Source organism: Prionailurus viverrinus, chromosome B4, assembly GCF_022837055.1.
Source record: "Prionailurus viverrinus isolate Anna chromosome B4, UM_Priviv_1.0, whole genome shotgun sequence".
In the NCBI taxonomy this organism is placed as follows: domain Eukaryota; kingdom Metazoa; phylum Chordata; class Mammalia; order Carnivora; family Felidae; genus Prionailurus; species Prionailurus viverrinus.
In genome coordinates this window covers 80,586,124-80,595,811 of record NC_062567.1, presented here as the reverse complement: position 1 = coordinate 80,595,811, position 9,688 = coordinate 80,586,124, and positions in this window count along the sequence as shown.

The following is a 9,688-nucleotide window of genomic DNA, read 5'->3' as shown; positions in this document are numbered from 1 at the left end:
GCACAAGGGACAAGAGATGAAAGCACACAATCTCAGCCTTCAAGAAGTGCACAATTTAGTGGGGTTGCTCAACCTGATGATTGATAATCACAGCACAGTGCCTAATGCCTGTGATAAAGGAAAACACAGAGGGAACCAGAGCCAGATAACTATTCCAAATAAAGAGATCAAAGCAGAGCTGGGCGTATGATGCCAAACTACATGTTGAAGAGAGAGGAAGAAGATGACAAGCAATGACAAGAGATGCATGTTTTAGGCTGAAGGACAGGAAAAGGCATAGAGACATGAAGAAGTTTAAAACACAAATGGCCAATATGGTATGGCTGAAGTTCAAGATACTTGTTGGGCAAGGTAATGGAAGAGGTATCAGGGAACCTAATCACAAAGGGTGGTTTTGGCCACATGAAGTACTTAGAACTTTTTTCCTAAAAGTAGTGGGGAGCCAGGCAAGAAATTGATGAAGTCCTAATGTATCAGCCATAGAACTGAGGAGGAAGAGGACTCCAGACTAAGAAGACAGGATCAAGTATGTTAGTTGATTTATCATGTCAGCCTAGAGAATAGTGACAGAAAGCGAGGACTGGAAACTTTGGATCACATTAGAATGTTCTCAAAGTTCTCATATCTAGACTGCACAATAGAATAACCTGAAGAGCTTTTAAAATTCCAATGCTAGAAGACTTATATCACTTGGCTTCAAGACTTGTAAGCTACAGTAATCAAGACAGTGTGGTACTGGCATTAAGGGTCGACAAACAGATCCATGAAACAGAATAAGAGGGGTCAGAAATAGACTCACACTTAAAGGTCACTTGATTTTTGACAAAGGTGTCAAAGCAATCCACTGGGGAAAGGAATAGCTTTTCAACAAATGATGCAGAGAAAACTGAATACCTATAAGGAAGAAATAAGTGAAACTTGACCCCTCCTTCGTACTATATGCAAAAATTAATTCAAAATGGATCAAAAGGCTAAGGCATACGAACTAAAATGATAAACTTTTAGGTGAAAACATAGAATGACTTCATGACTTGGCGGTAAAAAAATTCTTAAGTTATAGAAAGCAATAACTATAACAGAAATATCAAGATTTAGGGGTGCCTGGGTGGCTCAAATGGTTAAGCCTCTGACTTTGACTCAGGTCATGATCTCACAGTTCATGAGCTCAAGCCCTGCATCCGACTCTGTGCTAACAGTTCAGAGCTTGCAGCCTGCTTCAGATTCTGTGTCTCCCTCTCTCGCTGCCCCTCCCTGCTCACACTCTGTCTCTCTCTCAAAAATAAATAAATATTAAAAAAACAAAAAAGAAATATCAAGAATTAAAACTTTTGTTTATCACAAGACGCCATTAAGAAAATGAACAAATAAGCCAAATAGGTAAGGAAAATACTGATCTGACAAAGGACTGGTATCCAGGATAGGTTAAAAAAAAAATCTATAACACAGTAATAAAAAGACAACTTTTTAAAAAATGGACAAAAGATTTGAACAGATACTTCACAAAAGAACATGTATGAATGGACAATAAGCACATGAAAAGTGTTCAGCATCTTTAGTCATCAAGAAAATGCAAGTTAAAACCACAATGGAAAATTTTCCACACTCATCAAAATGGTTAAACTTTTAAAAACTCACAATACCAAATGTTAGTGAGAAGTAGACCAACTGGAACTCACACACAGTGTTGAGAATGTAAAATGTACTATCGGTTTGGAACAATATGTAACATTTCTTATAAAAGTGAGCATATACCTATGACCCAAAAATTATACTCCTAGTTATTTATTCAAGAGAAATGAAAATGTATACAAACAGATTTGAAGAAGAATGCACACAGCAGTTTTCTTCATAATAGGCAAAAACTGGCTACAGCCAGGTATTTGTCATTTTTTAAAAAATGATAGACTACAATGAGATGCTACCCAGTAATGGACAAACTATGTTGTGTTACACACAACAACATGGGTGAGTCTCAGAACATTCACCAGTGAGTAAAAGAAACCAGACGTATAAAAGCACATCCCATTTTACTCCATTTATATGAGTTCCAGAAAATAAAATCAGAACAGTGGGGATGGGGTAGGGATTATGATCTATATCTTGAGAGGGGTTTAGATGTCACACAGAGGTGGAGTGGTATGGCAGGGATTTGAACCCAGGTGCCCTAGCCCCAGAGGCTATGGTTTAAGCCACCATATTACATTGCTTTGCTGCTGGGATGCTTTAGCCTTGGGTCTGGATGAGATTACACAGGAAGAGTAGCCTTGTGAAGGCGGGACTGAGAAGGAGCACCTAGAGACATAGAGGGAGGACTAGGAGAGAGGAAGCAGGAAAACCAACAAGGGGAGGGCTTAGTCAAGAATGGCTAACGGTGTTGAATACTGCTGAGGGGTCCAGCAAAGACGGGGGTGGGCCAGTGTCCCGAGTACATAGGTAGGCAAAAATGACATGGGCCTGAACAGTTTCATTGGACTGGTGGGGGCAGCCACCGGTTGGCAGTGTCCTGAGGAGGTGGGGAAGGGAAGACCATGAATGTGAATAACTTTCCCAAGAAGCTTGGCTACACAGGGGAAGAGAGAGAGATAAGACAGTAGGTAAAGGACCAGTTAGAGGCCTGGGATTTCCTTGCAGAGGCTCAATCCTGACCACAGTTGGCTCCGTCCAGGGATGCTCGCCCACCCACCAAGGTTGCCACTTTTTCTTCTGTGAGGTGAAGATCTATTGGCCACAGTAAGCCTCTGACAGCCCCAGGGCTCTATTTGGAAACTTGAGATCAGCTGACCCTACCATTGCTCACATCCTGTCATCCTTGGCAAGCCTCAATGGGCGTCTACCCTTCTCCACTTAATCCAGTGCTTCCTCTTCCTGACCACCCTTGCACTGCTCCCCATACCCCTCCTTGTACAAAGCCTGAAGCCACACTTGGCTCAGATTGTCCTTGCCCCTCTTTGCTTGTCTGAAACCTGCTTCTTCCCTGAGGACATTCTTCTTTTAATGAGCTATCACTTATTCTCCCAGGTGCATAAGATGGGTGGTATGGAAACATGGGCATTCAGATGTTCTGGGCTCTCCATTTCCAACAGTCACCTGGCTCCACTGAGGTCTCAGTTAGGGATACATCTAGAAGCAAGTAACACAAGACCCAATTAAAGTAAATGGAACAAGGTGGAGTTCTAGAGCAGATCCAGGGCTGGTTTGACAGTTTTCTACCTCTTCACACTGCTTCTCTATCCTAAGTGCTCTCCTTGGTCGCAACTGTTTCAGTCCTCACATATGGACTTAGCTTTGAAGAAGAACAGAATCTTTCCCAAGAACCCCCTAAGGTCCTAGTGGCCAGGGGAATGGGATTGGCTAGACTAATGAGATTCATCCCCTGAATGCATGGGAGGGGAACACCTGTACAAAATGCAGACTTCGCCAGCAAGGCAGAAGGGCTTGCTACTGAGGCGCTACCATAAGTGCTCACCTTGATAGTCCTATAAATCCCTCTACATTTTAAGGGCCAACAATTCCACCTTCCACTGAGAAGACGTGTAGCATACTGCTCCCGGGCAACAGTCATCACACCAGACTGACTGGGTCCAAATCCCAGCTCTCTCACTTGCCAGGCCTTTGGCTTTAGGCAGGATACTTAACCTTTCCACACTGCAGTTTCCTCATCTGTAAAATGAGGGCTATCAACGCTATCCGGTAGAACTTTCTGTGATGATGGTAATGTCCCATGTCTGTGCTAATATAGTAGCCATTAGCCATATGTGGCTATTGAGCGTTTGAAATGTGGCTAGTGTATCTGAGGAATTTATTTATTTGTTTATTTATTTATTTATTTACTTACTTATTTACTTATTTATTTACTTATTTTTGAGAGAGAGAGAGAGAGAGAGAGAGAGAGAGAGATGGAATGAGGGGAACAGAGGATCAAAAGCAGGCTCTGTTCTGAGAGCAGCGAGCCAGGCTCAAACTCATCAACCGCAAGAACATGACCTGACCTGAAGTCGGACGCTCAGCAGACTAAGCCACCCAGGTGCCTTATTTATTTATTTTGAGAGAGAGAGAGAGAGGGAGAGAGAGAATCCCAAGCAGGCCACACACTGTCAGCGCAGAGCCGCACGTAGGGCTTGAACCCATGAATCATGAGTTCATGACCTGAGCCCAAACCAAGAGTTGGACACTTAACTGGCTGAGCCACCTAGGCACCCCAGGAATTGAATTTTTAAATTAAAATTAAATAGCCACATGTGGTGAGTGGTTACCATCTTGGGCACATAGTTCTATCTCACAGTATTGTTGTAGGATAAAATGTACAGTGTTTAGAATTTTAGGTAGGAATTGAAGTGACACATAAGCTCTCGCTAAAGGTTAGTTCTTGTTATTTTTGCTGTCATCCACTGATGATGTCACGATCACTTTTGCCCACACTCCCTGAAGACTTTGGCATCTGACCTACTGTATTCCTATCCACCTCAGGTCTTTGCAAACCCAGATGGCTTCAACTATGCATGCGGGTAGTCCAGCCAGCACCCTGGCTTCTTGGTTCCTTGCCCTCCTCAACTCCAATGACTCATCAACCATCATGTTGCCATAGCCACTCAGTCCTGGAGCCATGACCTACACAGTGTCCTCCTAGGAGAGCTGGCCTGAAATCTCATCCCCTTGTCTCCAACTGCAACACTCCAGGCCTCTAACTCGTTTTTCCTTTGCTCCCAGTAAGGCTACTCTTTAGGTCTGTTGAGACTTCCAGTTCCTTGACTCTGTTCTTTCCTTACCCACCAGTTCCTCGTGTCTTTATTTCTCTTCCTACCCAGCCTTGATTCTACAATGCTTCACTTCTACTCCTCCATGAAACGGTCTCCTCCTCCATTATTAGTAACCTTCTGAACTGTTCTGTCTTCAGACTTACACTTCAAATCCATTCTCTACACTGTAGCGGGTGGTCTTTCTGAGAAACCTCACCATATTACTCACCTGCCCAAATCTTCTAATGCTCCCCATTGCCAACTACCACCACTTTCCAGAAGGTACCATGCTCCCACAGTATCCATACTTTTACACACGCTAGATTCTCTTCCTGGTTTAACTCTCCTTTTGTTCTTTGCTTGAATAATTCCTATTTTTCCTTCAAGATTTAGTTCAGGCATCACCTCCTACAGGGAGCTCCCTGATCTCTCCTATCTGCTATCTAGTGTAGATGCCCCTCCTATGTGTCCCCATAGCACCCTGTGATTCACTGGATTCACAGCCCTGATTATCCTATAATATCACTGTTTGCTAACTGATCTGACTCCCCCTGTCGGCTGTAAGAACCTGAGAACAGACACCAACAATTTTTACTGACTTAACTAAATACACATTCCAAGCATTGTCTTATATGTTTGCTATCAGTTCAATTTTACCTTTTTAAAGAAGGGGGGTGTTAAATATGTTGGTATATATGCTCAGAGTAAAGAGCTGTAATAATTAGAGAATGAAGTTGGAGATTTGGAGGATCAAAGAGACAATGAATGGAACAGTGCCTGAGGAGACAGAGGGGGTTCCTGAGGAGAAGCATACCTCAGGGAAGAGTAGGGACAGGGACAGGGGCTCCTTGTCCTCTGAGCCTATGGGGAAGGTGCAGTTGCTGATGAATATATGTGTTGGTTGACAGAAGGAAACTGGGGGAGTTTCCAATTTATAGTCTCTGTTTCATCTAATCTAAGTGTTGAGGTGATATCAAGGTGGATGAAAAGTTGGGGAGAATGGCAAAGGCCTGAGAGACAGAGGTGACTAAGTGTCCACAGCAGATTCCCATACTTCTTCTGTGACTTTTTCCTTCTTTCCCTCAATCCTCCACAAATCCCAGGACACTACCCAGTGCTCCGGAACACGGCAGCCACTCATCTTATCTGTGAAATGCACTGAGCTCCTGCCATCAATACATGACTAAGTGTAGTCCTTCTATAAGAGAGTATCTGTAAAACATTTAGCCCAGCACCAGGTACCTAGTAAAGACTCAGTAAACAATAGTCCTTGTCTTCATTAGCAAGAATGCATGTTGTCTTTTCTAGCTGCATAGGAATGTGTAAGTATATGAATCCCCACCCTCTGGGAGCTTCTGTTCTTGTCAGAGAAGAAGGATATACCCCTAAAATAACTAAAAAGCAATGCAAAGTGATACATGATGTTTACCAACATCCAAATAGTGCTTTGATCTGTGATCCCAGTCTGCAATAAAAATTATCTTTTATATCAAGACCTGTAACTCAGATACTTATATAAAACTGAAACAAAAGTTTCATTAAATACTTACCCTTACTTTGTGTGATGCATTCTGATATTTTCTGTTCTATTTTATCCTACTTTGTTTTTAGAAAGTGAAGGGCGCCTGGGTGGCTCAGTCAGTTAAGTGTCCAACTTCAGCTCAGGTCATGATTTCACAGTTTGGGTCATGAGTTCAAGCCCTGTGTTGGGCTCTCTGCTGTTAGCGCAGAGCTCGCTTCAGATCCTGTCTCTCTCTGTCCCTCCCCTGCTCTCTGTCTCTCTCAAAAATAAATAAACATTTTTAAAAAGTGATGGTCAAGGCTCACTATGATGGATTGAACTGTGTCTCTCAAAGATTCATATTTTCAGGGGCACCTGGGTGGCTCAGTCAGTGGAGCATGCAACTCTTGATCTCAGGGTTGTGAGTTTGAGCCCCATGTAAGGCATAGAGCTTACTTTAATTAAGTTTTTTAAATTCATATTTTCATATTGAATTCATATGTCCCTCAAATATTCATATTCATTTGAGGTTTGCCCAGTACCTCAGAATGTAACCTTATTTAGGGATATGGACTTTACAGAGGTAATCAAGTTAAAATGAAGTCATTAAGGGTGTTCCCTAAGCCAATATGACGGGTGTTCTTATGTAAAGGGGAAATTTGGAGACAGGCTCAAATATAGGGGGAACACCATATGAACTTGAAGATGGCCATCTACAAGCCAAGGAGAGATACCTCGAACAGATTTTTCCCTCCCAGCTCTCTGAAGGGACCAACCCTGCCAACATCTTGATCTGAGACTTCTAGCCTCCAAAATTGTGAGACAAGAAATTTGGTGTTTAAGCCAAGCCAGCTTGTGATGGTTTGTTAGGGTAGCCTTAACAAACTAAAACAGTCTTCAGATTGCTTTTGTGACTCACTATTGGCTTGCAAACCGCCCTTTACAGACCACAAAGTTCCTTTTTCCTATGCTTTCTCTCATGTAATCTTTATGACCACTTGGTGGAATGGCAGGGCTTATGGGTGAAGCAAGCAAGGTACCCAGTCCCAGGGTCATGCAAGTGGGGTGCCATTACTGAAAGTCTAGCAGACCCTACAACTGTGCAACCTGAAGATGAGTGCCTCCTTAAATTTTTCTGAACTGTTGTCTCCGTTTGAGGGGTTGACACACAGTCACGAAGCTCTTAAGTGGTGTCGTACCCAAGCCGGATTGGCCTCTAAATTCTGGGTTCTTAAAAATCAGTTAATTAATTAATTAACTCTGGCTTATTCCCATGACACCACAGTGTCCCCATTGGTGCAATCAGTTAGAGAGGATGACAAAAAATATTGTTTCCCTACCAGTACTTGCTCCTGCCTTTCTACCCTGCAAAAGGACCCAAAGTTAGAGACTGCGTTCAATCCTCCCCTTCTCTTGCCAAAATTCGGGGAAACTTGGACCTTCTGAGACCCTTAGGAATTCAGCCACTGTCTGTGGATGTCTGCGGGCAGAGTGGGGACCTGGGAGCATGTGTCTTGAGCACCTATGTGCATACACTGCAGTCCCAGCATTGCTGGTCATACAAACCCACGGACAGATTCCCTACCTGCCATCTCCACCCATACCATCTCCTCAGTTCACTGCCTTCCAGACACAGTCAACACATAAGCACACACACCTCCAATATTTCTGTCTTTGTGGCAGTATTATTACCCCCAAACCTGGGGACCCCTATATAGGAGGGAAGCCCTTCTGCCTTCCTCACACCTGGCTTATTCTGGACCATAAAAAGAGTGCCTAATATTTACTATGTGCCAGGCATTGTTTTAAGCCTTCACATATATTATTGCATCTCACTCCCACAACCTTCTGAGTTAAGACGATCATTTGCTCCATTTTACAGATGGCAAACTGTAACACAAAGAGTAACTTGCCCAGAGTTGTGCAGTTCAGTTAGCAGTGTCGGAGGGATTTGAACCCAAGCAGCCTGTCTCCAGAGTCCCAGTTCTTTGTTTTTTTTTTTTAATTAAATTTTTTTTCTAATGTTTATTTCTGAGAGAGAGAGACAGACGGACAGAGTGCAAGCGGGGGAGGGACAGAGAGAGAGGGAGACACAGAATCTGAAGGAGGCTCCAGGCTCTGAGCTGTCAGCACAGAGCCCAATGTGGGGCTCGAACCCAAGAACTATGAGATCGTTACCTGAGCCAAAGTCAGACGCTTAACCGACTGAGCCACCCAGGCGCCCCTCCAGAGTCCCAGTTCTTAACTGCTACCCTCTGCTGCCTGGCTGGGACCTCCATGTACATGTGCACTCTTGCACACACATGATCATCCACATGGGACAGGACAGGGAGGAGCTGGGCTCTGAGAATCAGTTTAAGCACCAGGGGGCAGCATAGGCCTAGCTTTGGCCCCTCAGCCCAGCCCTGTCTAGGGGAAGAGGAAGGGAGTTGAAACCTCCCATCTCCCACCATCCCCCAGAGACCACTCTTTCTATACACCTTGTCTCTCAGGTTTGGGGGCATGGAGACCTCTCTGGGTCCCTTGGCCTCCTTCGGCTCCTCCTCCAGCAAAAGCTGCAAAAAACAGCCACCAGTTGTGACGATGACTCAGAAGCTGAGCCAGCGTTGTGTATGTGCGTGTCTTATTGTGACTTGCTTGTTGCTCTGAGGGCTAACGTGTCTGTGAGCCTGCCCGCACATGTGTAAGCATGTGTGTGTGTGTGTGCGCGCGCGCGTGTGTGTGCGCGCGCGCGTGCGCGTGTGGTCTTATGGCCAAGGAAATTGTACATGTATGTGTTTGTTTCTGGGTGTGTCTCAGTGTTTACCACAGAAACAGGAACTTTGCCAAGGCTGCACGGCAGATTCCTATTCAAACTTGTCCCTTGGGAATGTGCAGGCAGCAACTCTAGCTTGTGTCGTTTCCCACAAGGGTCTGAAGTGTAGTGCCCTGTAAGGAGGGGGCTGAGATGATTTTCAGTGCATGAGACTCCTCTGGAGTCTTCCAGAATTCTGAGCTCTGGGGTCCCCTCCCCCACTCCCTCCCATCAGTAATCACGCGACCTCTAAGGCGCACCCCGCCAAGAAGGGAGGAGGACTTAGGAGTTCCAGACAGCACCCTGGCTGCTTTTCAGGGTCCTCCACTGGAGGGAGCGCAGAGCCCAGAGGGATTTGCTTTTCCAGAGGCCCTGGGGTGCCCAGTCCCTCCTGAGCCTAAACCGCGGGCCCCTTCACAAGTTTGGGTATGGGAGAGGCAGTTTAGGGCCGCAGGTTGCTGCTTGGTATTATTATTAGGTGACTTTCTGGAGAAGAGTTGATCGCTTTTGAGGGGGTATAATAAGTGGGGATCAGGCTCCCCTCCAGTCTGGCTCTAGGGCTCTGAGCCCCAGTCCTGGCTCCCTGGACACCGTGCTCCCCCACCCGGCACAGGAGGCACACACGCTCACCCCACTTTCTTCCTCTTCCTCCTCCAG